The following is a 25,778-nucleotide window of genomic DNA, read 5'->3' as shown; positions in this document are numbered from 1 at the left end:
ACATATTCCTTTTTGATAAACTCTATTATTTTTAGCTTTAACATAAGAGATATTTTTAGATTTAGTTTTCTTTTTACATTTGAGACAATAACTCATATTTATTTATCAGAAAAATTCCGACAGAGTATCAAAACCTTTTTGGTTTTCAACATATACATTTCAATCTTTATTTTTAAAACATAAAGAATCCTAAGGAATGCCTTCACTCTCTCCTCCATTTATTTACAAATAAAAACTAACTAAAGTCAATGACACCAACATCATCAATCACATAATCTTTTCCTTCTTCTTCTTCTTCTTCTTCTTCACCACTTTCTCGTTTAAATCTCCTCCCTGAAATTGAAGACATTGACGTTCTTATTTTTGAAACTATTATCTTCATAAGAGTTGTTAATTCTTTAATTTCCTCTTCGGTGCGTTGAGATTGATTTATTTGCTTTAATACACTCAATCTTTTATGAATCTCACTGATTTCCATCTCCCTCTCCTCCTCCTCCATTTTCTCCCTCTCCTCCTTCTCCTTTTTCTCCCTTTTCTCCCTTTCCTCCTTCTCCCTTTTCTCCCTTTCCTCCTTCTCCTTTTTCTCCCTCTCCTCCTTCTCCTCCTTTTTCTCCCTCTCCTCCTTCTCCTCCCTCTCCCTTTCCTCCTTCTCCTTTTTCTCTCTTTCCTCCTTCTCTTCTTCAACTCCTTCCTCATCCCTTGCTACCCTTGAGTTTGAACCCCAAAGAATATTATACATATACTCATCTGGATTTTGAGATATTCTTGTATCTATAATTATTTTTCTCATAATAGGATACCAATAAGATTTGTTGACGATTTCTAAAAGAGTTTTATATTTCATAACTTTGAGAAGTTCATTTTTATTTAATATTTTAAACAAGTCTCTATTTGTGGGTTTAACAATATCAGTATAAGGCCAGTTTTTTATGACAAAATTCCCATGTATATGCTCCAAATCATAAGGTATGTAATACCGAGCACCCTTTTCTTGTAGGTATCCTTGAATACAAAAATTATAATTCTCTTGTAGTCTTCTTCCTGCCATTTATGTATCAGAAATATATGTGAGATTAATATTATGACAGGTAATACCACCCCATCTTCCCACTACCAAATCGGTTTGTATTCCTCGGCTTTCTATCCTTATCTCATTACCTTCCTTCTTTGTCATGCGAACCATCGCTATACTATCATATATTTTTCTTTTCTTAAAATCACGTATTTGTTGTTTACTAATTGTACTTCCACATAAATCCTTATCCTCACCAAGTGGATAATATTCTTCTTTACGAGACTGATTTAAATCATGTAGGTCTTCTATGTTTATTGAAAAAGACCAATTATACCCTAAATCAGGCATATCATACCCCCATTTATTAATTCGCATATTAACTAAATGTCCTTCTTTATAAAATTCAATTGTAAGCAGGTAGTTAAATTCAATGAGGAAAGGTGTATGGTCAGTATAACCAGGTGTTGTGGTTGTAAATTTTACTTCTTTCACAAAACGTGCTGTTTTCTTTAAAAATATATATTGTGATAAATCACTTAATCTAATTAAGTCATTCGCATCTGTAGGGTTTGGATAATTGATTAATTTATAAGTATTCTTCATATTAATATTTTTACTTACACTATATTTTTGTCGTTCAGCCTGTGCCTTTGTATAATAATTTGATAAATCAATATCCTGAGAGGATTTTCCAAAGATAGAACCATCTTTTCCAACATAAGTCATTTATATTAGATTAAAAATGATATCATAAAAATTTTCATTATTGTTGAGTTGAAATAATACATATAAACATAATTGGCCACAACATTTAGAATTAATTTCTTGAACTTGGAATGTTTGATAAACACCATTCTGTAAGAATTGTATTACTTCAACAGGTGGTGGCATACCATAACTATCAAAATAATATTTATCCTGACTATTATGAATACAAACCCAATGAGAACCATTCTGTGTGTCTAAATTCATAATAATATTCTTTGTATTCTTATTTATATGTATTAATTCATCTCTCATACAAATAACCACATTATCAATTTTTAGTGTTTTACAATACTTAGCTAGTTCTATATTTGACGTTGTATTCTTTCCAAATTGTTTAAACCATTTATCCATTTATTTATGAGAAAGATACAATCCATTACCCCGTTTAGTTAGTTTAACACCCGCTTGAGCGATAGAGGAAAGCATATCTCCAACCAACAATCTAGCTTTATCAGGTAGACTTTCAAGTTTTTGAGCAAAATCTACAATTACACCACTTCCACTAATTTGTTTCTCCAACTCCTTGTTATGTCTTTCCAATTCTTTTTGAGCTTTTAGTTGTGCCTTCCTTTCGTTAGCAGTTTTTACCGCTGCTGAAATACCACCAGTCAATGCTCCCGCCGCACTTAAACCAGCAAATAAAGGAATTAGAAACGGGAGAAATCCTCCTCTTGACTCATCTATTGAATATTTCTTTAACATAGGTTTCGTCATTTTAATTTTAAGTGATCCAACATCATTTAGTGTTTTTACTTGTGTGTGTGTGAGTAAAACATCAATTCTTACAGCTCCTTTTCTTTGAATTGTATTAACATTAATAATACAAGGCTTTTGATTTTGAATACAAGATGTTAATTTATTAAGATTGATTTGATTAACATATACCCCAACCATTTATTTATGAGAAAAAACCTATGTGATATTAATCATAACACCATTATCTGTATTAATCTGTAATTCTGTTTCCTCCAAAAGCAAACAATATGCATTAACCTCTTCACTCTCCCCTCTTTCAATGTATAGAGAAGTATCCACTCGATTAGACTTTATAGTTTCCTTTTGAGAACTCAGGTCAATTGTGTAGATTGTATAAAGTTTTTGAAACGCAACCATATCCAAAATAGGATCATTATTACCATTACTTTCACACACCTTTTGGTAGGACTTGTAGGCTTCCGCATAATCATTTTTTTCCCAATCAATTTCCAATCTATCTCGCGGATAAAATGTGCCATCAAGAGAAACCCGAAGTTGTTTCACCTTAGCATTATCACTCAGCGCATTATTCTTATTAGTACCGTCCTCTCCATCTGGTTTTTTAAAAATGAGCCAGAGGTATCGTGGCTTTCCTTGAAGAACACCCAAATTCCAAGTGTAGGTAGTGTGTTCCAGTTTAACGTGTTGACATCTTCTTTTAAGGTATGATACATTTAGCGGTTTCTTTGAGTTAAGTCTTCTATTTAACATCTCTTCCGTTTTAAGATTAGGAGTATATTCACTGATATACCAACACAAATCATTAATAACAAATTTATTGTTGTCTCCAAAAGCATTTTCATCCCCAAAAAGCAACCTATTTACATTATCATTCCTTTGTAGTTGAAATCTAATTTTAAGACCATACAAAACTTTATCATAATCGCAAAATCCAAATATACCTTTAAGAGGTACTGCTACGGTAAAACTATTCACTGCTTTTGTTTCATCATTATACATTGACTTCCTTTGACTATAACCAGGGTCTGCGTTTGTACCCGTTGACATATCAGGAATAAAACCTTCAACAGCTCCCTTACCCATTCTATCACTAAACGAATATAGTGTAAATTTCATCATTTCAGATGTAGCAGAGACATAATCAACCGCTTCAACCTCTTGTGTTCCAATATACAGGCGGACACTGTCAAACATTTTCCAGAAGAAATCATTTACGAGTGTAGCATTAGTATTATTCGCAGCCTTAGTGAATTTAAATTTACACAGCAAGAAACTATCAGCTATATTCAAGTAAGTTTGTTGATTATTTATTTCAAAACTTTTTGTTCCGTTTGAATTCCAGTCTGTTCCTGTTATAGCATTTACCTTAAAATAGTCTTCCTTTTTAGTGGAGTTTGAAATGATAATCGTATCATCCAAATCATAGATACTATCAATCGCTTCCATACTTGTATTTATATAGCATTAAAATTGTTGAAACCCTGACCCAAGTATTTTAATGATTTTTTGTCGTTCTTGTGAAGATAGTTGAGTTTTACCTTTTTTTATTTCTTTGATTGCTTGTAATTTATGAGACTCCTTTTGAGCATCTTTTATACTCTTTATAGCACCCGCAACGGAGCCCACGGCAGAAGCAGTTGAACCAATTAGGTCTTTATGTTTAAGGATGGTTGAACCAATACCCATTAGAGTATCAATTATCCCATCTCCTTTATTTCGAAATTGATGACCTACACCTCGTTGTCTCTTAGGTTTATAGTATCCTCTACCCACATACCTTGTATAGTCTGGTGAAAGGAACATGCCCTCCCCTGTAATTATTTTATATTTTCCCAACTCGTGTTTTCTCACAATAACCATTATTTATTTATTGAAAAACTTCACGTAGGTGAATTCTGATGGATATAATTTCATCATTAAAGGATATCATACGATTATCTTGGTCGGTTATCCTAAAATTTACTCTGTATATGGTTTTTCCTGACACAGGTAAATAGACAAGATTTTTTGGTTCCATATTAAATTTATAACCAATCGGGGTTGAGTATGCACTGAATGAAAATATTGTATTTGTTCTTATTCCATCGTTATAAGCACCATCAATCAAATCACAATGAATTAATACTGAATTTATACCGGAGGATATTTGGATAACATTATCACTGTAAAACGTCCCGTTATTTTCAATCTTTTTTGAAGAGAAACCCAATAGCTCTCTAAACGAATTTTCAATCGTGAAATCAACTTTATAATTATTTTTAAGTTTAATAGTTGATTTTGAAGTGTGTTTTTGAATATCTATTATAATATTTTTTGGTTCATCACCTTTTTCTTTCATAAGGCGAGAGACTTCTGAAGATATTTGAGAAATCTCGTAAGCTCCAGGTGAAACAGTTATAGTTTTATATCCACTTCCTGGATTATAACTAAACTTGCTGTTTTTCTCTGTGATATTAAACAAGGTATTATAAGTTTCCATCGACAATAAAGATGCCTCATATGAGGTAAGGGGGTCAAGTTGTAGTGGGTAAGGGAATGAAGCTGTGTAATCGCTCGTTGTGAAATTAAAACTAAGAATTGTGCTTCTCATCTTATTTAATATCTAATAAAATATCTTTGTATTGACATTTATTAATTATTTTCATATTCATCAACTGATCTAAAATGGCTGAGGATTCATTAAAACAATTGTTGTTTCCAGCCTTCTTACTACCTAACAACAATAATAGCCTATTAACTAATTGTGATGGGTCATTTGGAAGAAAACTAACACCTGAACCAAGTTTACTTAAAGCATCAATAATATGTTTCTCCTTCTCATTCTTCTTACTTTTACCAGCAACAGAAACTCCATAATCAAGTGCATTTAACAACTCAATATATACCCTATCTTCCTCTCTTTCCATATCAAGTGGTTCCTCAAAATATTTTGAACCGCTGAATCCGGGGTTTGTTAGAAGAAACATTAATCTTGGAGTTAATTTAACATTTGGTTGAGTAGAACTCAAGAACATCAATTCATCATTAAATATCAATACCTTTTCTTCCACAAGATGAAACACTGCTGGTTCTTCTGTTGGAATGAGACCTGCTCTGGTTTTTGAACCCGCCGAATATTCATTGTTTTGAAGAGCTTCCACAACATAATTAGGGGGTTGATTTACCTGCTCAAGTTTCCGAAATAATCCCTCGTCATCATATTCTAATTCACCAAGTTCTTGTTTTGTTATCTGACTAAAATCTTTGAGCATTTGAAGTTTTTTCGGAGTAAATTCTACCGTGGGAACTGTAGGTGAGTGTTGAGTTTTCAAAAGTGGTTTAAAGAATTTCTCTTGTTTTCTTTCAAAGGCTTCTTCACCAGTTAGTTTCTGTCTCCGTTTCTTCTTTATCTCTTCCTGTTGTTTAACAACTTTTGAAACTAATTGTTGATGTTCCTTAAACTTTCTTTCTCTTTCTTCGGTATTCATTTTCTGTATTTATTTATTGAAAAATATCATTTAGTATCTCATCTTGTTTCACAACAATATATTTATATTTTCCAATCGTGTGTTTCATATAATTTTCAAATTCTTTTTTACTACATAACGTAGAGCAATTATCTCTCCAAAAATTATTTACATCTATTGAATTTAACTTAAATAAAATAAAAGTATTGGCATTGTTTCTTATTGAGCGTCGAGGGAGTTGAAAATATGATTGACTAAGATATATACAATTACAAGAAGAATGTCTCCCTCTTGTATAGTAGCTATCCATTACTGTTTGGTTTCTCTCATTAACACAATCATCAAAGATGACGAGGTTCTTTTTTGATTTATCTAAATCTTGAGGTGAAGGTATATCATCCGTATTATCACTGAGAATACAAGTTATGGGTTTCGATTTTGATTTCTGTGTATCACAAAATAATTGTATTATATCTTCAATATTATAATCATTCAGTTTGTTTTGAAGTTTAAATAAACCGATAATGTCTTCCTTTTTAAGACCTGCATTAAAACCCTGTGAGAGTAGTTGATACTCGGGTTGAAAACTTGACTTTGTAAAAATTATTAAATTATCATAATCTAAAAAATTAGGACCAAGGAGCATCTTTAAAAGTAAACAGGTTTTCCCACATCCGCTTGAACCAACTATTAGACATCTCAATGAATTTGGAATGTTTTTATGGTTATTAAACTTTATCTTATTTTCCCAAACGGGTAAAAAATCATTCATTTATATATTTGGAAAACAAGTCATCTAACTTTTTTTGAGCTATTTTAGAAACTCTATATTTTATCCTGAGTTCGGGTTTAATTTCAAAATAATTCATTATTTTATTTATATAGTATCTTGTATTAACATTTCCATTAAAATTATTTTGAATAATAAATATCATTAAACCCTTATACATTTCCTCAATACAAAGAGTCTCTTTCCTTGTAAGAAATGGTGTATTATCACCATAATGCTTAACATTCATCTCTCTTATTAATCTTGTAAAGTAATTCATTTTTGGTTCTAATTTAAAAGAGTTATATGTTTTTTTATATTTCTTATTATCATTAATTAGAATATAATCACAGAATAAACATTGTTTATATGAACCCTCATTATTAAGCCCTATTCTATCACAAGCTGGACAATTCTCTAATTTATCATATGGAGAGTCTGGAAATTCTAAATATCCTTCAGAACTTATCATATTTACATAGTAAATTTTTACTTAAACTAAACGCAAGTTTATTCATTAATAAATACAATGTTTCAAAGCACAAAAGACAAATTTCAATCAATCTCTACTTCGGTGGAAGATATAGAAAAATATGTCAAAGATGTTAAATTGAACAAAGATAAATATGGAAATTTTTGGGTAAAACCAGTTATGGAAAATAACATGAGCCCCTCTATTTCATTTAAAGGAAGAGCTCTAACTATACCTGGAAAGACATCCATTAAAGTAAATCTAACAAAAGTTTCTCCTCTACTCCTGGCAATTTATTCAAAGCTTGAAAAAGTGATTGACCACGATACTTTGAAAAAGAATGATAAGACCATTAATAATTCTAGAGGAGACATTTGTATTTTCTTTAATAATCCAAAGGGTGTAGATCTAAGTAAAATGAATGATGTTAATATTTCTGGTGAAATGTCATTTCGTTCTATGATAGTTAGAGATTATTTAAAGATAACTTTTGATATTAAAAATGTAGAGATTGAATCCGTTAATGAAAGAAAGTATATTGGTATAGATGGAAAGGTTTTTTCTGCTAATTAAATATGAGTCATTACAGCAGTGAAGATTTTACTATTTCATTGAACTCGGACGATAGTGATGATAGTATTTCATTGAACTCGGACGATGGTGATGATAGTATTTCATTGAACACAGATGATAGTTATGATACTAATAGTTTGTGCTCAAATGATAGTTATGAGAGTAGCTTTATTGATGACTCTGAGTATGATTCTGAGTATTCATGTGATAGTTATGACTTAGATGATTCTGAGTGAAAAAGTGTTTTAGTTTAAGCACAGCGATATATATAAAACGGAGCTGTAAAGCTCAAAAGTGTTTTATTTTAAGCACAGTGATATATATAAAACACCACGTTTTCTCACGCTATAAATATGGTTTATTGTGATACTTGCGAGAAGGAAGTAAAATATTATAAACAACATATTCTCACCGCAAAACATACATACAACATTTTAAACAAACTTTCCCCTCTTCCACCTGAAACAAAACACTGTTCTACATGTAATAAAAATATCCTCAAGAAAGGCTTCAAAATACATCTTAAAACAAATCTACATTTATCAAATTTTATCACAACTAAAAACTCTGATGGAGCATTCAAAGGACATATTAAAATAAGAGTCTTTAACTTCAAACCTCCTGAACCAGAGTCTATAGTTGATGCTGTAGAAATAGTTAAACCTGCTGTTCAAACGTTGATTGAAAAAACACTAAAGGAAATGAAACCACTTAAATTTTATATGGGAGTAAAATTAGAAATGACAAAGGATGAAGGAGTTATAGATGCACCATACATGAGAACTGAGCCACACTTTATATCTTCATATCAAGATTTTAAAACATCAGGAGTCTATGATGAACTTATTAAACAAGAGCAAGATGTGGATAATTCAATCGTAGGAAGTGGATTCAATATAGGAAAAATTATTTACATAGACATTCATATTCTTAAATCAGATCCTCTAAAAGCTTCTTCTTACATTGATTTACCCAGTGTTATCAAAAATAGAAAAGCAGTTATCAATATCAAAAATAAAGACAATAAATGTTTTCTCTGGTCTATTTTAGCACACTTACATCCTCCACATTTTCATGATGAAAGAGTATCTCATTATAAAAAATATGAGAATACATTAAATACGAAAGATCTAAAGTTTCCGATGACTTTAAATGATATTCCTAAATTTGAAAAGATGAATAATTTATCAGTTAATGTTTATGGTCTAACAGAAACAAACAACATTCAGGTTTTAAAGCTTTCTGACAATTGTAAACAAACTCATATTAATCTTCTATATTTTAATTCAGACGAAAATTCACATTATACATACATCAAAGATATTGCTAAATTAATAAAACCACAAGTCTGTAAGAGAACAAATAAAATATATATTTGTTTGCGTTGTCTTAACTTCTTCAATTCACAAGAAAGATTAGATAAACATTCAAATTATTGTGGCGAACATAAATCAACGGTAATCAATATGCCTAAAGAAGGCTCAAAGATCACATTCAAAGATGAAAATAAAAAGATCAAACATCCATTTGTTATATATGCTGATTTTGAAAGTATTTTAGAAAAAATTGATACTGCTTCTCCAGATCCAAAAGAATCATACACAAATAAATATCAAAAACATACTCCTTGTGGTTTTTGTTATTATATCAAATCATCCGTTGGTGATAAATATAACAAGTTAGAGATGTATAGAGGCTCAAATACCCCAGAGGAGTTTGTGAAACGACTAGAAAAAGACTGTGTTCGATTAACCAAGATAATGAGAGAAACCAATAAACCAATGTCCTTAACAAGTAAAGAAAAAAGGGAATTTATAAAAAACAATGTCTGTCATATTTGTGAGGAGAAAATTGGTAAAGGTCTAAAGGTTAGAGACCATTGTCATCTCACTGGTAAATATAGAGGTCTGGCTCATCAAAGTTGTAATATTAATTATCAACTCCCCTCTTTCATTCCTGTCTTTCTTCATAACAACGCTCATTATGATACACATCTATTTATCAAGGAACTCTCAAAGACTTCTGGAAGTATCTCAGCAATTCCAAACACGGATCAGAAATACATTTCATTCACAAAAACAATTCACACATCTCCTATTACTCATATCAGATTTCTTGATACATTTAAATTCATGGCAAGTCCATTGGTTAACTTGGTTCAAAATCTAAAAGAGTTTCCATGTCTTTCAGAGTATTTTTTAGATAAAGATTTTCTAACACAAAAGGGAATTTACCCCTATGACTATATGGACTCATTTGAGAGATTCAATGAAACACAACTTCCTTCAAAAGAAAATTTCTATAACAAATTAAACAACAGTAATATATCTGATAAAGATTATGTACACGCACAAAATGTTTGGGAAAAATATAACATCAGGAATCTTGGCGAGTATCACGATTTGTATCTCAAAACTGATGTGCTTTTATTGGCCGATGTATTTGAAGCCTTTAGATCTGTTTGTCGCACTGGATATGGATTGGATCCTGCTCACTACTACACAGCACCTGGATTGGCCTGGAGTGCGATGTTGAAAATGACAAAACAAGATTTGGATTTGATAACCGATGTTGATATGCTTTTGATGATTGAAAAGGCAAAAAGAGGTGGAATTTCACAAGTCTGCTCGAGTAGATATGCAAAAGCAAATAACAAATATCTTCCAAATTATGATCCAACGAAAGAGAGTTCTTACTTGATGTACTATGACGCAAACAACCTGTATGGCTGGGCAATGTCTCAGGCTCTTCCTTATGGAAAACTTAGATGGGTAAAGGAAAAAGACTACAAAAACGTTTTACAAGATGTATGTATCTCTACACAAAAAGAATTGGATGAAGAAAAAGTTGGTTATTATTTTGAAATTGATTTAAAATATCCAGAGGAACTCCATAACCTACACAAAGATCTCCCATTTGCTTGTGAGAAAGAAAGTCCAAAGAAAGAATGGTTGAGTGATTATCAACGATCGTTTGATATAGGTGAATCAACAGAAAAATTACTTACTACATTATATAACAAGAAAAATTATGTTCTACACCAAAGAAATTTGCGACAATATTTATCAAAAGGTCTAAGAGTAGAGAAGATCCATAGGGTTCTAAAGTTCAATCAAAGTCATTGGTTAAAGGGGTACATTGATTTTAATACACAAAGAAGAACAGAGTCAAAAACAGATTTTGAGAAAGACTTTTATAAATTGATGAATAATGCGGTCTTTGGTAAGACTATGGAGAATGTGAGGAAAAGACAAAATATCAGATTATCAACATCTTGGGAACAAGCATCAAAATTAATTAATAGACCGAGTTTTACTCGAGCTGAGGTCTTTACTGAGAACTTTTGTGCGATCCATTTGATTAAAGAGAGTATTGAAATGAACAAACCTATTTATATTGGGACAACAATTCTTGATTTATCAAAGTCATTAATGTATGATTACTTTTATAATAACTTGAGGAAGAAATATCAAAATGATGTTAATCTACTTTATATGGATACAGATAGTTTTATTTTGAAAATTAATACCAACGATGTTTATTCAGACATGAAAAGAGACATTAATATCTATGACACGAGTAATTACAGTCCAGAGAGTGAGTTGTTCTCTTCTAAAAATAAAAAGGTGATTGGAAAGTTCAAGGATGAATTAGGAGGAAATGTCATGAGTGAATTTGTGGGATTGAGGTCTAAGGCTTATGCTTATAAATACATTGTGAATAACGTTGAAAAAACTGATAAGAAATTAAAAGGTGTAAAGAAAAATGTCATTAAAGAAACAATAAACTTTAAGGATTATTATAACTGTTTAACAACAAAGAAAGAAGAGTTTAGAAAGATTAATGGAATAAGAAGTTATAAACATCAATTATATTCAGAAGAGGTGAATAAGAAAGCATTGGGGGCTTTTGATGATAAGAGGTTTATTTTAGAAAATGGAATTGATAGTCTCCCTTATGGTTATATAAGTATATAAGTGATAAGATATATATAAGTGATAAGATATATATAAGTGATAAGATATATATAAGTGATAAGATATACATAAGTGATAAGATATATATAAGTGATAAGTTAAAAAGGGGGGGTTGGGGATTTTAACGGGCTACCGCCGCCTTTTTTACTATTATATAAATGATAGAACCAAGTATCAACCAGACTAAAGAGTGGAGGTGTAATCAACCTTGGTATATAAATGGAAAACATAATGAATGTGAAAAATATCAAATAGGTATAATTGAAAAGGCAACTGGTAAAAAAATTCACAAAACAAATAAGAGAATTAATTTAAATACCGGTGAATTGGGTAAAAAAGATGGAAATATTTTTGAGTGGACGGAAAACTTTGATGGTTGTCAGGAAAATATATACTTTAATTTAAAAATGGTATGTGGCACTGGAGGTGCTCAAACAAGAACATTGAGGGAGGTTTACCATTTTATCTTAGCTCAGTTAAAATATCTTAATAAAGAACCAAACTCAATCATCTTTTTTGTTAATATATTAGATGGTGAAGAGAGTGGCAAGAGAATTAAATTATTTCCCACGCATAAACAAATATTTGTAGGGTCGTTGTTTGAGTGGGTTATATTCACCAGATGATATTAAGAGTAAAAGGTTAAAAGGTCCATAAGGTCAGAAGGATCACAGGTGTTTAAGTGGTCTAATGAATAAGGATAGCATGTCAAAAGGTTAGAAGGTTCGTAAAGAACAGGGTGAGAGAAATATAGGTGTTTAGGGTCAATGAGGGAGGGAAAGAATTAATATGGAAGTGAATGGGTCAAAGATTAATCTGCCAGATGATATGTAGAAGAAGGATGATAGGTCTATAAGAGAAAACAAATATTTGTAGTGTTTGAGTGGTCTAATGAACAACATTAAGGATAGGTACTACAGACAAAAGGTTCATAAAGATGAGGGTGGGAGAAATAGAGGTGTTTATGATTTTTGAAAAAGACAAGGGGGTAAATGACATTAGATAGGGATTTCCCATGTTAAACGGAGGTGTCCCAGAAGCAACATTATTACACTACTCCCCACCCCCCATCACGGGGGTTCACACACCTGCTCACCATGGTGGACAGGACCACCAGGTGGCCGGAGGCTGTTCCCCTCGTCTCCACCACCACCGCCGACGTGGCGCAGGCTTTCATCGCCACCTGGGTCGCCCGCTTCGGCGCACCGGCGGACATCTCGTCAGACCGCGGACCACAGTTCACCTCCGAGCTGTGGGGTGCGGTCGCCCGCAACCTTGGGGTCAAGCTCCACCGTACTACGGCCTACCACCCCCAAGCAAACGGGTTGTGCGAGCGATTCCACCGCTCCATGAAGGCCGCGCTCATGGCCGGCCTTTCAGACGGCGGTTGGGCCGACCGGCTGCCGTGGGTCCTTTTGGGCCTCCGCACGGCCCCCAAGGAGGACCTCCAGGCATCCACCGCCGAGCTTGTCTATGGCCAGGCGCTTCGCGTCCCGGGCGAATTCGTGCCCGACGCTACCAGTCCCTGGTCCGCAGCTCACCAGCGCTCGGACCTCCAGGAGGCCGCCCGACAGTTTGCCCCCGTGCCAACATCCCACCACGGTGACCCCTAGTCCTACGTCCCCCCAGCACTTCGCACAGCGGAGTATGTTTTTGTGCGTCACGACGCACATCAGGGGCCACTCCGGCCGCCGTACGACGGGCCCTTCCGGGTGCTGCGACGGGACGACAAGTCATTCGTCATCGACATCGGCGGCAGGTCGGACCGGATTGCGGTGGACCGCCTCAAGCCGGCGCACGTGGACGTCGACCACCCACCACGGGTGGCCCTTCCGCCACGGCGAGGCCGCCCCCCGTCCACGGTGCCCCCCACTCGACCGCCCACCACCTCACCGGACCCCATCCCATGACCCGCCAGGGGTCGCTTCGGCCGGGTCATCAGGACCCCCTCAAATTGACCCTGCCGGTGCAAGTCGATTCTGGGGGGACGTGTGTAGCGGCTGGCGCTGGGTTTTCACAATCGCCTTGCACCTATCAAGGACGCGGAGCGATCACCATGCCGGGCTCGTCCAGGACGCCCGGGCAGGCTCGCCCTCAACTTGCCAGGCCGCAGCCAGGACGCTGGGCCACGCCCCCTCTCGCCTTTCCTGGGCAAACGCTCCGGGATAATATGTATATATTGTTATAGATCGCGGCTAGATGTTATAGACCGAGCGGTTGGTGACCGCGACCTAACAAGCTTACCCGATTCCACCCGAACGTTGACTAATCGCGCTACGCTAGATCAATTGAGGAAAGGACACACGGCTGGGATTAAAATGACACGACACCAGGGATACGGTTCTCAAGACCTCCGGAGGAGGTTATATTAGGGCGGAAGGTCAGATTACAACGACAGGAGGGACAGCATAGGAAGATAGGCACTTAAACACGGTCTTATAATAGCCCCGACAGACGACAGATAAACAGGACAAAACTGACTCACACGGGGATTGATGGCAAGGAAAGCGGGTATTCGATGGCCAGTACAAGGTGCACCTTGTGCTCAGGGACAGGATAGCGCGGCCCAAAAGATGCAGGAGGTCTCTCAGCGCTCGGAGGTGGCTCTCTTGTCTTCTCAAGCTGGGGGCGCATCTCACGTCACGTCCGGTAAGTCGCTGCGTATATCCGGCGGGGAGTGACACGCCCTCGGCTTGTTAGCTCCGCCCCAGATGGAATCGGTCCGTTGCTTGTCATTGGGTGCGGGGGTTACCGGCTCCGCCCTTGACGAGGGGCCGACAGGCAGCCCCTTCGTGGTAACCCCGTCGGCGCACATGGGTAATGGCGGCTAACCAAGCCGGACTGAGGACGCCCACTCCCCGCGCCGTCGCCGCGCCGCCCCCCTCTGCTGTTGTAGTTGTTGTTGTTGTAGCTTCTTCATGGGGAAGAGATGCGGGGAGGTATGGGGAGGTCCTAAACTCACTACTGGTGCCATACAATCACATTCTGGTGCAACGAAGAGTCAGAATTAATGGAAACGAGTCCTTAACTGACATAGACTAAGAATAACTAGCAAGATGTCCGAAAGTTGTCTACGTGAGATGCGGTGGACCTGGGTACGACATTTAATGGGGGAAAGAGGGGAAGGTCGGTTCTACAGAGTGTTGTTTACAGACAATGGGACTAGGGAATGGGGGATTGGGGATAGTTGGGGAGTATTGGGGAAATAGGGGAATATTTACAAGCGGATATGGAGGCCAAATTCCATATTCGCAACATTGCACCCTTCTCTACCCTCGGGGCGTCCCGACCCGATAAATTTTTACCTATTTTAGTGTGGCACTCAGATGTAGTTCCCTCTACTATTAACTCTACCCTGAGTGCGACAGTTTTACAGATATTCACAAATGAGTAAATATGTCCCCCTGCGACGTTGCACCCTTCTCCTCACAGAAACACACCCACAGGATAACCGAATCCGGAAAGAATTCGCAAACTAAACATACAGCCGGTAGGGAGCATTATTTACACAAGACTACGCTGATATTTACACTACGATCCAGGACCTGTTTTTGGAGGAACACATGCTGATGTTATGCATAGAGAGAGCACGCATGCCAGCATCGATACACCAACCCACGAGTGCTCTGTGGCCTTACGGCCTTTAATAATGTGCAGAGCACCCCTTCCCAGCACCAAAAGCACCACCCCATCACACAGTCAGCACCATCCGGTGCACCAATAAAATGTTTATAATCACCGGTGGTGTCGCAGCCGGCCGATGTTCTGCCGCTGGTCTTGCCTTCGTGTGGTGCACTTGGCCTTCTTGCCTCTTTCAAAAATAAAGAAAGGCGCCAACCGCGTCCATTTCTATATTGTGGCCGCCAGGGGGCCAACTATTAGTGGTTCACCTGTTTGGCATAGGTGCCACGTTGACCCAGAGGTCCATCAATGGGTGGTGCTTGGCCGCAAAAGAACTGCGGTCCATTGTGGGTGGCCACAAACATTGCGGTCCATATGGTGTATCGATCCCAGCAGCAAGCAGCGAAAGTGCAGGCCCACAACTGCGGAGCCAGCACCTCTCTCTCCTCTCTCTCTGCCCCAAAGCCAGATCCTCGGAGGTGGGAGACAAAAGAAAAGACAAGTGAGTAAGGTGGTAAGGGCGCAAAAGTGCACGCAACACAAGGTAATGCACACTAGGGGCACATGGGAACCAGGTGAGACAGGTACGTTCCTACCATACGCTCCCCCCCCCCCCCCACCAGGTAACCTACGTGGCCCCTCCCTTACCCCTTACTGTATCCACAAAACACAACACTACCCATAAACATCTACTTTACAAATCAACAAACATCCCTACTGTCTTCCCCGTTCCTCCCATAAACCAAATTCGTCTTCTCTCCCTCCTAACCAATCAAATTTGCTATTTCCAACTCTCATCAAAATTTGCCATCACCAATTCATCATCAGTCCCTCCTAAGGAGGGAGAGATGGAATCACCCCAATGTCTCATCCACGTCGTGATGCGTCTCACCAATCCACACAGCAATTCTCATTTCTGCAACACAAACAAAGAAAACACAGGTGTGGAGTCATCATTATCACCACAGGTAAGTGGCGGCGTATGGTGCGACAGGTTCATCAATCCTAACTATTTCCTAAATGACTTTAACAACTTTACATTACCCGGGGTCTTTCTCCTGCCAAACCATTGGCCCTCTTACACTATGGGTTCTAAAAACCAATTCCCATTGACCAAACTGTGGTGCTTTTCAATTTGGGGTCTCACTCCCCCGATTCATCTCCCGGTGCCCTCGCACAATTTCTGGGCTGTGGCGTGTACCTCTCCCAGCGGGTCTACCCACCTGCACACCTCCACCACTGTAGTTGCCTCCGAGCTTACCTGCTCCTTACCCTAACCTATCTACATGGGGAAGGCCCTCTGGCGCTCTCCCCACTCGGTGCCCTCTCTGGCACTGGGCTACCCGGGTCCGTCCTCCGGATCCTCGGGCCCCATCCACAACTCTACCGGCTCCCAGAGCCCACCTGCGGCCTCACCTGGCCGACATCCTCACAGTGGTGGAGTGCCCAACCAACTACACACACTAACAGGCTACACGCCCAGCCATTTCCACAACACTAATGCACCCATCCGCAATACCATTCTGCAACCGCACCACAAATGCCAATATCCAACCACAATTTACCTATACCCTCTACCTAACACTTACACTACCCGCCCCGGGTATCCGTGATAGGGGTCCACTCTTCCCCCATCCACACCTTCGCACCATGCACACCACTCCGTACCACTTACTCAAACTCTCTCCACACACCTGCACTTGCACACCTGTGCTCTCACTCTTGGTGCCGCCTGCACCCTTCTCTCCCCAAGCGCATTCGCGCTGATCCACAACACTCACTACTCATACACTGCTCCACACTGCTCCACACACCTGTCCAGCTGCACACCTGTGCAATCACACCTGTTCAATTCTCAACCAGCATCATCTCATCTAACTACTCCCCTCTGAAACTTGCGCTTCCCAGTCGTCCCTTTAAACTATTGCGCTCCCACGTCATTATCATCCACACTAATCTACCTGCGTCCCCACTACAGGTATCAGTCACTAACTAACCTTAACGTTACCTAATGTCATCTTCGCTAGATCCCTACCAATATCCTAACCCACCCGGGCTAGTTTTCACTGCCATACACCCCATAATCTATAGCGCATTTGCCCCACCATGGGAAGGGTGGCAGGGATGCCCCCCTTACCCACCGGGCCCATCGCTCACTACCAATTTTGCACATCAAATTTCAACAATTCAAAAATTTGCCAATCACTGCCCATCATCTGCCAATCGCTACTGCCAATCCTTTGCCAATCATCAAATTTTGTTTTTCTCTAATTTTGGGGCCAAAACACTAACCTCATCACCCAGTCTACTCACTAATGCCTCTCGGTGCGCCAATTCCTGTCCAAAGCCCGGCTTCGTAAAGCCAAGCCATGACTGCGGGTTGTGTGGTGCCAGCGGCTGGATACGTCCCGCATTCGGTGCAGGGAAGGAGGTTTACCCGGGCCGAGATCCCACGCACCATCTCGGCGTGGAGCCATCCAATGTCCCGATCTCGACCTGCCGGCACCTCTTAACAAAACGTGGTCGCCATGACGACCCTTCCTATCCAGCTGCCCGCTCCGCCTAGTGGAGCACGGACGCGGCCATTCAAAGCGAGGCCCGGCACGCACCGAGGGCCCGCTTCGGCTAAAAGTCGACCTAACCTCTAACCTGGTTACCGTCGATGCTTCACCTGGATTCTTACACCCCGCAGCCCGTTCCTTGCTCACACATCCAGCCGTGCCCATGCTCCTCGTACCTTTCCTTACACACCTCGGTACCCTCATTCCACTCACAGCCTTGGTCACACACCTGACCACCGAACACTTTGGCACACATTCGTTGGTCGCACACCTCACCAACACACCTCTTCGCGCCCCCTCCTCTGTCACCTCCTCTGTGACAATCACAGGTGTGCTCTCATTCGCACACCCAACCACGTGCCTCACCACCAATTCCAGCGTGCATTCCCACTCACGCTCTACCATTCCAGGTGTGCTTCCTTTCTCACCTGTCACAACCAACTCACGCTCCTTGTCACTCTCACTACTCTCACCTCCATTCTTGACAGCGCACTCACCCTTACTCTTGACAGCGCACTCTTTCCTCATGCACCTGTCCGTCACACACCTTTCTCGCGCACACTCTCCCGTCACACCCTCTGTAACACTTACCACACCGCGCTTCCATGTGCCCCCTCGCACACACGCTACGACCGACTCACTCTCGCCAGCACCCTCACTCCTTGGCACGCACTTTTTCCTCACACACCCCAGAGTCGGACTTTCTCGCACACCTCCTTTTTCGCACACCAGACCTGTCGCACACTTCACCAACGGCCTCTCACGAACACCCGGGTCCATCTCGACCCCCAAGCTTCTTAAATCCCCTGGCGCATCATACGCACGACCATATTGGTCACCACTTACACCGGGTCCTCTTCCTCTTCGCTTCTCCTCCATCACCTGCGAATCCCTCATCCGGTTAATGAGCACATCATCACGATCCAGACACAGACTTTGGACCAATTCTTTTATCTCCTCTTTTATCTCTTTCTTATCCCCTCTCCGTCGCTTCTTAATTTCGCTCACCCCTTCTTCCACTTCTTCTAATTTCTGCTTCACCTCTTTTATTCCCCGGTACGTCTCCTCAAGCTCATCCTCCAAGGCTACCTTGACCGTTTCCATGTGCGTCCTCACCTGCCGGTCCTTCGTCTCCATTACCTCTATCACCTCGTCCAGCCTCGTTGTCAGTCCCTCACGTACCATCTGACATTCCCTCTTCGTCGCTACCAAGTCATCTTTTAGTTCTTTCTGTGTCGCTTTTAAACCTCCTAATACCGCAGTGTTCCTTTGAACCTGCCCCACTAACTCCGTCTGTCCCACCGTCAGCTGCTCCACCTCCTGCGTCAGGTCCTCTATGCCCCCTTGTAACTTTACAGTCCCCTTTCTCACCTCCTTCTCCATGTGCTCCTGACAGTGCCTCACCTCCTCGCGCACTCCTCCGACCTCCTCACTCACTCCTCTTCTGATCTCCTCTCCCATCACTTGCATCTCCTGCCCAGATGCCACCCTCATCTGCTCCATTTCCTCCCTGTGAGCATCCAGTTTGGTTTCTACCCCCATTCTGACCCCCTCTATCTGCTGCCCCATTTGTTTAACTTCCCTTTCCGCTTGGTCCCTCATGTCCCTCAATTTGCCTTCCATGGTGTTTTCTAACCCCTCTAACCCTTTTTGCATCCCTTCCATTTGATTCTCTTGAGCGGCCATTCTGTTTTCTACCCCCATTAACCCCTCCTGTATTTCCCCTAATCTATTGTCTAATCCCTCAAATTTGTTGTCTAGTCCCTCAAATTTGTTTCCTAATCCCTCTATTCTACTCCCTAACCCTTGTTTCACCCCTTCTATCCCATTGTCTAACCCCTCTAATTTCTTGTCTAATCCCTCACCGGTACCCCTCGCTTCGTCCCTCATTACCCCCATTTGGCCCTCTAATCGCTCACCCTGAGCATCCATCCGGTTCCCCAACCGCTCACTATCAGCCCTCATTCCCACAATTTGGTCTCCCATTCGTTCCATAAGGGCCCTCATTTGCAACATAAAAAGGTTCGGATCCACCAGGGGCGCTGCCACGGTCGCGGGCGCCGCGACCAGCGAGGCGCCATTTTGCGCCCCCGCAATGTCGGGCTCAACGACGCTATTTTGTGCGTCTGCTACCCTCGCTGCTTCGATCTCCTCGCGTCCCTCAATTTGGTCCTGGACCGACCCTGCCTCACTCTCCTCTACCGGAACCCAGCTGTCTTGATCCGCCATAGCGCGACTTTCAAAATTCGGGTTTTTATTTTCATAAAACACAATTAAATTTCGCTGTTATAATTTCGAGCGCGTGAAACGCGCTCCGGGACCGATCCCACTTCCCGACACCAATTGTTATAGTACTAACACAATTGGTGTCCAAAATTTGGGCTAAATAAATTTAGTCCCAGGTTCGAATCCCACCTCCTGACAACCAATTGTTATAGATCGCGGCTAGATGTTATAGACCGAGCGGTTGGTGACCGCGACCTAACAAGCTTACCCGATTCCACCCGAACGTTGACTAATCGCGCTACGCTAGATCAATTGAGGAAAGGACACACGGCTGGGATTAAAATGACACGACACCAGGGATACGGTTCTCAAGACCTCCGGAGGAGGTTATATTAGGGCGGAAGGTCAGATTACAACGACAGGAGGGACAGCATAGGAAGATAGGCACTTAAACACGGTCTTATAATAGCCCCGACAGACGACAGATAAACAGGACAAAACTGACTCACACGGGGATTGATGGCAAGGAAAAAGGGTATTCGATGGCCAGCACAAGGTGCACCTTGTGCTCAGGGACAGGATAGCGCGGCCCAAAAGATGCAGGAGGTCTCTCAGCGCTCGGAGGTGGCTCTCTTGTCTTCTCAAGCTGGGGGCGCATCTCACGTCACGTCCGGTAAGTCGCTGCGTATATCCGGCGGGGAGTGACACGCCCTCGGCTTGTTAGCTCCGCCCCAGATGGAATCGGTCCGTTGCTTGTCATTGGGTGCGGGGGTTACCGGCTCCGCCCTTGACGAGGGGCCGACAGGCAGCCCCTTCGTGGTAACCCCGTCGGCGCACATGGGTAATGGCGGCTAACCAAGCCGGACTGAGGACGCCCACTCCCCGCGCCGTCGCCGCGCCGCCCCCCTCTGCTGTTGTAGTTGTTGTTGTTGTAGCTTCTTCATGGGGAAGAGATGCGGGGAGGTATGGGGAGGTCCTAAACTCACTACTGGTGCCATACAATCACATTCTGGTGCAACGAAGAGTCAGAATTAATGGAAACGAGTCCTTAACTGACATAGACTAAGAATAACTAGCAAGATGTCCGAAAGTTGTCTACGTGAGATGCGGTGGACCTGGGTACGACATTTAATGGGGGAAAGAGGGGAAGGTCGGTTCTACAGAGTGTTGTTTACAGACAATGGGACTAGGGAATGGGGGATTGGGGATAGTTGGGGAGTATTGGGGAAATAGGGGAATATTTACAAGCGGATATGGAGGCCAAATTCCATATTCGCAACAATATATTGCTGCCCGATAAACGGGCTTTTCAGAGTGCCTGAGTGTTTAGTTTGATTAAAGCAACTCGGATGAATTCCAGCTTTTTGTCGCGTCCATTCTTCCGATCGACGTGGGAGCCCCAGCTCCTTCAATATAATATAACAAATATCATGAAACATTTACATTTTGTAGTCCATTGTATAATTTAAGAAAACATGAATGCAAATTTCGCATGTGGAAAAAGTAAGTTCACCCCTACATTTATCACTACATTGCACAATAGGGTGCTTGAGGATAATGTGAGGCCATCTGTCGGAAAGTTGAAGCTCAACCGAAAGTGGACCTCACAACATGACAATGACCCAAAACATACCAGTCAATCCACCAAGGAATGGCTGAAAAGAAAGAAATGGAGGGTTCTGGAATGGCCAAGTCAAAGCCCGGATCTAAATCCCATCGAGGTGTTGTGGGGGGATTGGAAACGAGATGTGCATGCAAGAAACCCCTCAAGTATCGCACAGCTGAAAGAATTCTGTGTGGAGTGGGCAAAAATTTCTCCCAGTCGATCTCAGAGACTAGTAGACAGTTATAAGAAACGCCTACTTGAGGTTGTTTCTGCCAAAAGGGGCAATACCACCTATTAGAGCCAAGGGTGTACTTACTTTTTCCACGTGCGAAATTTGCATTCATGTTTATTTAAATAATACAATGGACTACAAAATGTAAATATATAAAAATAAATAACCACCTTTAGAGGCCATTTTTCCCCGCAAAGCGGGGGTTGGCCTTTTTCGGGAGCCGTGGTTGTTGTTGTTTTTCGGTCCCCTTTTTGAAGCAATGTTTTACGGCCGGATGCCCTTCCTGACGCCAACCCTTTTTGCCGCCTTTAACGACAAACAGGGAATTACCAGTGAGCTGGTACTCAATTAGCCGACCTCGGAAGGATGACAGGCTGAGTCAACCCCCCTGGCGTTAATTCAGCAATCGACCGGGATTCGAACCGGTCGATTTGGACTACAAAATGTAAATGTTTCATGATATTTGTTATATTATATCACCTTTATCTATCAATATTGTTGAAATGAAGATCAAATAGCTGTATGCTGAAATATGTTGAAAAAGTCAAAACTTTACACGGGGTGTACTTACTTTTTCACGTGACTGTTTATATATATCTTATATAGGGAAAGTATTTCTTTAAATCAATTTTTTATTTAAAAGTATTAATTTGTAATAGTAAGGAGTGAGAGTTCCTATATGGCGGAAGTAGTGTATATATGTTGCTTCTGGGACACTCTCATTTTCCCATTGACTTACATGTTAATTTTTCCCCTCCCTCATTGCCCCTAAACACCTCTATTTCTCTCACCCTGTTCTTTACGAACCTTCTAACCTTTTGACATGTTATCCTTATTCATTAGACCACTTAAACAATGGTCCTTCTGTGTGAACCTGTGATCCTTCTGACCTTATGGACCTTTTAACCTTTTACTCTTAATATCATCTGGTGAATCATCTTTGGCCCACTCAAACAACGACCCTACAAATATTTGTTTATGCGTGGGAAATAATTTAATTCTCCTACAACTCTCCTCACCGTCTAATACATTAACAAAAAATATGTTTGAGTTTGGTTCTTTATCAAGATATTTTAACTGAGCTAAAATAAAATGATAAACCTCCCTCAATGTTCTTGTCTGAGCGCCTCCTCTCCCACATACCATTTTAAAATTAATGTATATATTTTTCTGACAACCATCAAAGTTTTCCGTCCACTCAAAAATATTTTTATCTTTTTTACTCAACTCACCGGTATTTAAATTAATTCTCTTATTTGTTTTGTGAACTTTTTTACCAGTTGCCTTTTCAATTATACCTATTTGATATTTTTCACATTCATTATGTTTTCCATTTATATACCAAGTTTGATTACACCTCCACTCTTTAGTCTGGTTGATACTTGGTTCTATCATTTATATAATAGTAAAAAAGGCGGTGGTAGCCCGTTAAAATCCCCAACCCCCCCTTTTTAACTTATCACTTGTATATATCTTATCACTTATGTATATCTTATCACTTATATATATCTTATCACTTATATATATCTTATCACTTATATACTTATATAACCATAAGGGAGACTATCAATTCCATTTTCTAAAATAAACCTCTTATCATCAAATGCTTTCTTATTTATCTCTTCTGAATATAATTGATGTTTATAACTTCTTATTCCATTAATCTTTCTAAACTCTTCTTTCTTTGTTGTTAAACAGTTATAATAATCCTTAAAGTTTATTGTTTCTTTAATAACATTTTTATTTACACCTTTTAACTTCTTATCAGTCTTTTCAACGTTATTCACATTGTATTTATAAGCATAAGCCTTTGACCTCAATCCCACAAATTCACTCATAACATTTTTCCTCCTAATTCATCCTTGAACTTTCCAATCACCTTTTTATTTTTAGAAGAGAACAACTCACTCTCTGGACTGTAATTACTCGTGTCATAGATATTAATATCTCTTTTCATGTCTGAATAAACATTGTTGGTATTAATTTTCAAAATAAAACTATCTGTATCCATATAAAGTAGATTAACATCATTTTGATATTTCTTCCTCAAGTTATTATAAAAGTAATCATACATTAATGACTTTGATAAATCAAGAATTGTTGTTCCAATATAAATAGGTTTGTTCATTTCAATACTCTCTTTAATCAAATGGATCGCACAAAAGTTCTCAGTAAAGACCTCAGCTCGAGTAAAACTCGGTCTATTAATTAATTTTGATGCTTGTTCCCAAGATGTTGATAGTCTGATATTTTGTCTTTTCCTCACATTCTCCATAGTCTTACCAAAGACCACATTATTCATCAATTTATAAAAGTCTTTCTCAAAATCTGTTTTTGACTCTGTTCTTCTTTGTGTATTAAAATCAATGTACCCCTTTAACCAATGACTTTGATTGAACTTTAGAACCCTATGGATCTTCTCTACTCTTAGACCTTTTGATAAATATTGTCGCAAATTTCTTTGGTGTAGAACATAATTTTTCTTGTTATATAATGTAGTAAGTAATTTTTCTGTTGATTCACCTATATCAAACGATCGTTGATAATCACTCAACCATTCTTTCTTTGGACTTTCTTTCTCACAAGCAAATGGGAGATCTTTGTGTAGGTTATGGAGTTCCTCTGGATATTTTAAATCAATTTCAAAATAATAACCAACTTTTTCTTCATCCAATTTTTTTGTGTAGAGATACATACATCTTGTAAAACGTTTTTGTAGTCTTTTTCCTTTACCCATCTAAGTTTTCCATAAGGAAGAGCCTGAGACATTGCCCAGCCATACAGGTTGTTCGCGTCATAGTACATCAAGTAAGAACTCTCTTTCGTTGGATCATAATTTGGAAGATATTTGTTATTTGCTTTTGCATATCTACTCGAGCAGACTTGTGAAATTCCACCTCTTTTTGCCTTTTCAATCATCAAAAGCATATCAACATCGGTTATCAAATCCAAATCTTGTTTTGTCATTTTCAACATCGCACTCCAGGCCAATCCAGGTGCTGTGTAGTAGTGAGCAGGATCCAATCCATATCCAGTGCGACAAACAGATCTAAAGGCTTCAAATACATCGGCCAATAAAAGCACATCAGTTTTGAGATACAAATCGTGATACTCGCCAAGATTCTTGATGTTATATTTTTCCCAAACATTTTGTGCGTGTACATAATCTTTATCAGATATATGACTATTATTTAATTTGTTATAGAAATTTTCTTTTAAAGGAAGTTGTGTTTCATTGAATCTCTCAAATGAGTCCATATAGTCATAGGGGTAAATTCCCTTTTGTGTTAGAAAATCTTTATCTAAAAAATACTCTGAAAGACATGGAAACTCTTTTAGATTTTGAACCAAGATAGCCAATGGACTTGCCATGAATTTAAATGTATCAAGAAATCTGATATGAGTAATAGGAGATGTGTGAATTGTTTTTGTGAATGAAATGTATTTCTGATCCGTGTTTGGAATTGCTGAGATACTTCCAGAAGTATTTGAGAGTTCCTTGATAAATAGATGTGTATCATAATGAGCGTTGTTATGAAGAAAGACAGGAATGAAAGAGGGGAGTTGATAATTAATATTACAACTTTGATGAGCCGGACCTCTATATTTACCAGTGAGATGACAATGGTCTCTAACCTTTAGACCTTTACCAATTTTCTCCTCACAAATATGACAGACATTGTTTTTTATAAATTCCCTTTTTTCTTTACTTGTTAAGGACATTGGTTTATTGGTTTCTCTCATTATCTTGGTTAATCGAACACAGTCTTTTTCTAGTCGTTTCACAAACTCCTC

At 39.5% G+C, this 25,778-nt stretch overlaps 1 protein-coding gene across 1 annotated transcript in view; it reads right to left on the bottom strand.

Annotated features, from left to right (window-relative positions):
* LOC144890858 (uncharacterized) overlaps window positions 1-25,778 on the bottom strand; it is a 253,517-nt gene that overhangs the window by 196,775 nt on the left and 30,964 nt on the right. The gene's annotated exons all lie outside the window — the stretch shown is intronic.

Source organism: Myxine glutinosa, chromosome 1 (assembly GCF_964187855.1).
Source record: "Myxine glutinosa chromosome 1, kmMyxGlut1.1, whole genome shotgun sequence".
In the NCBI taxonomy this organism is placed as follows: domain Eukaryota; kingdom Metazoa; phylum Chordata; class Myxini; order Myxiniformes; family Myxinidae; genus Myxine; species Myxine glutinosa.
Note: the sequence above shows the minus strand (reverse complement) of the source record. Positions and strands in the feature narration are given on the sequence as shown.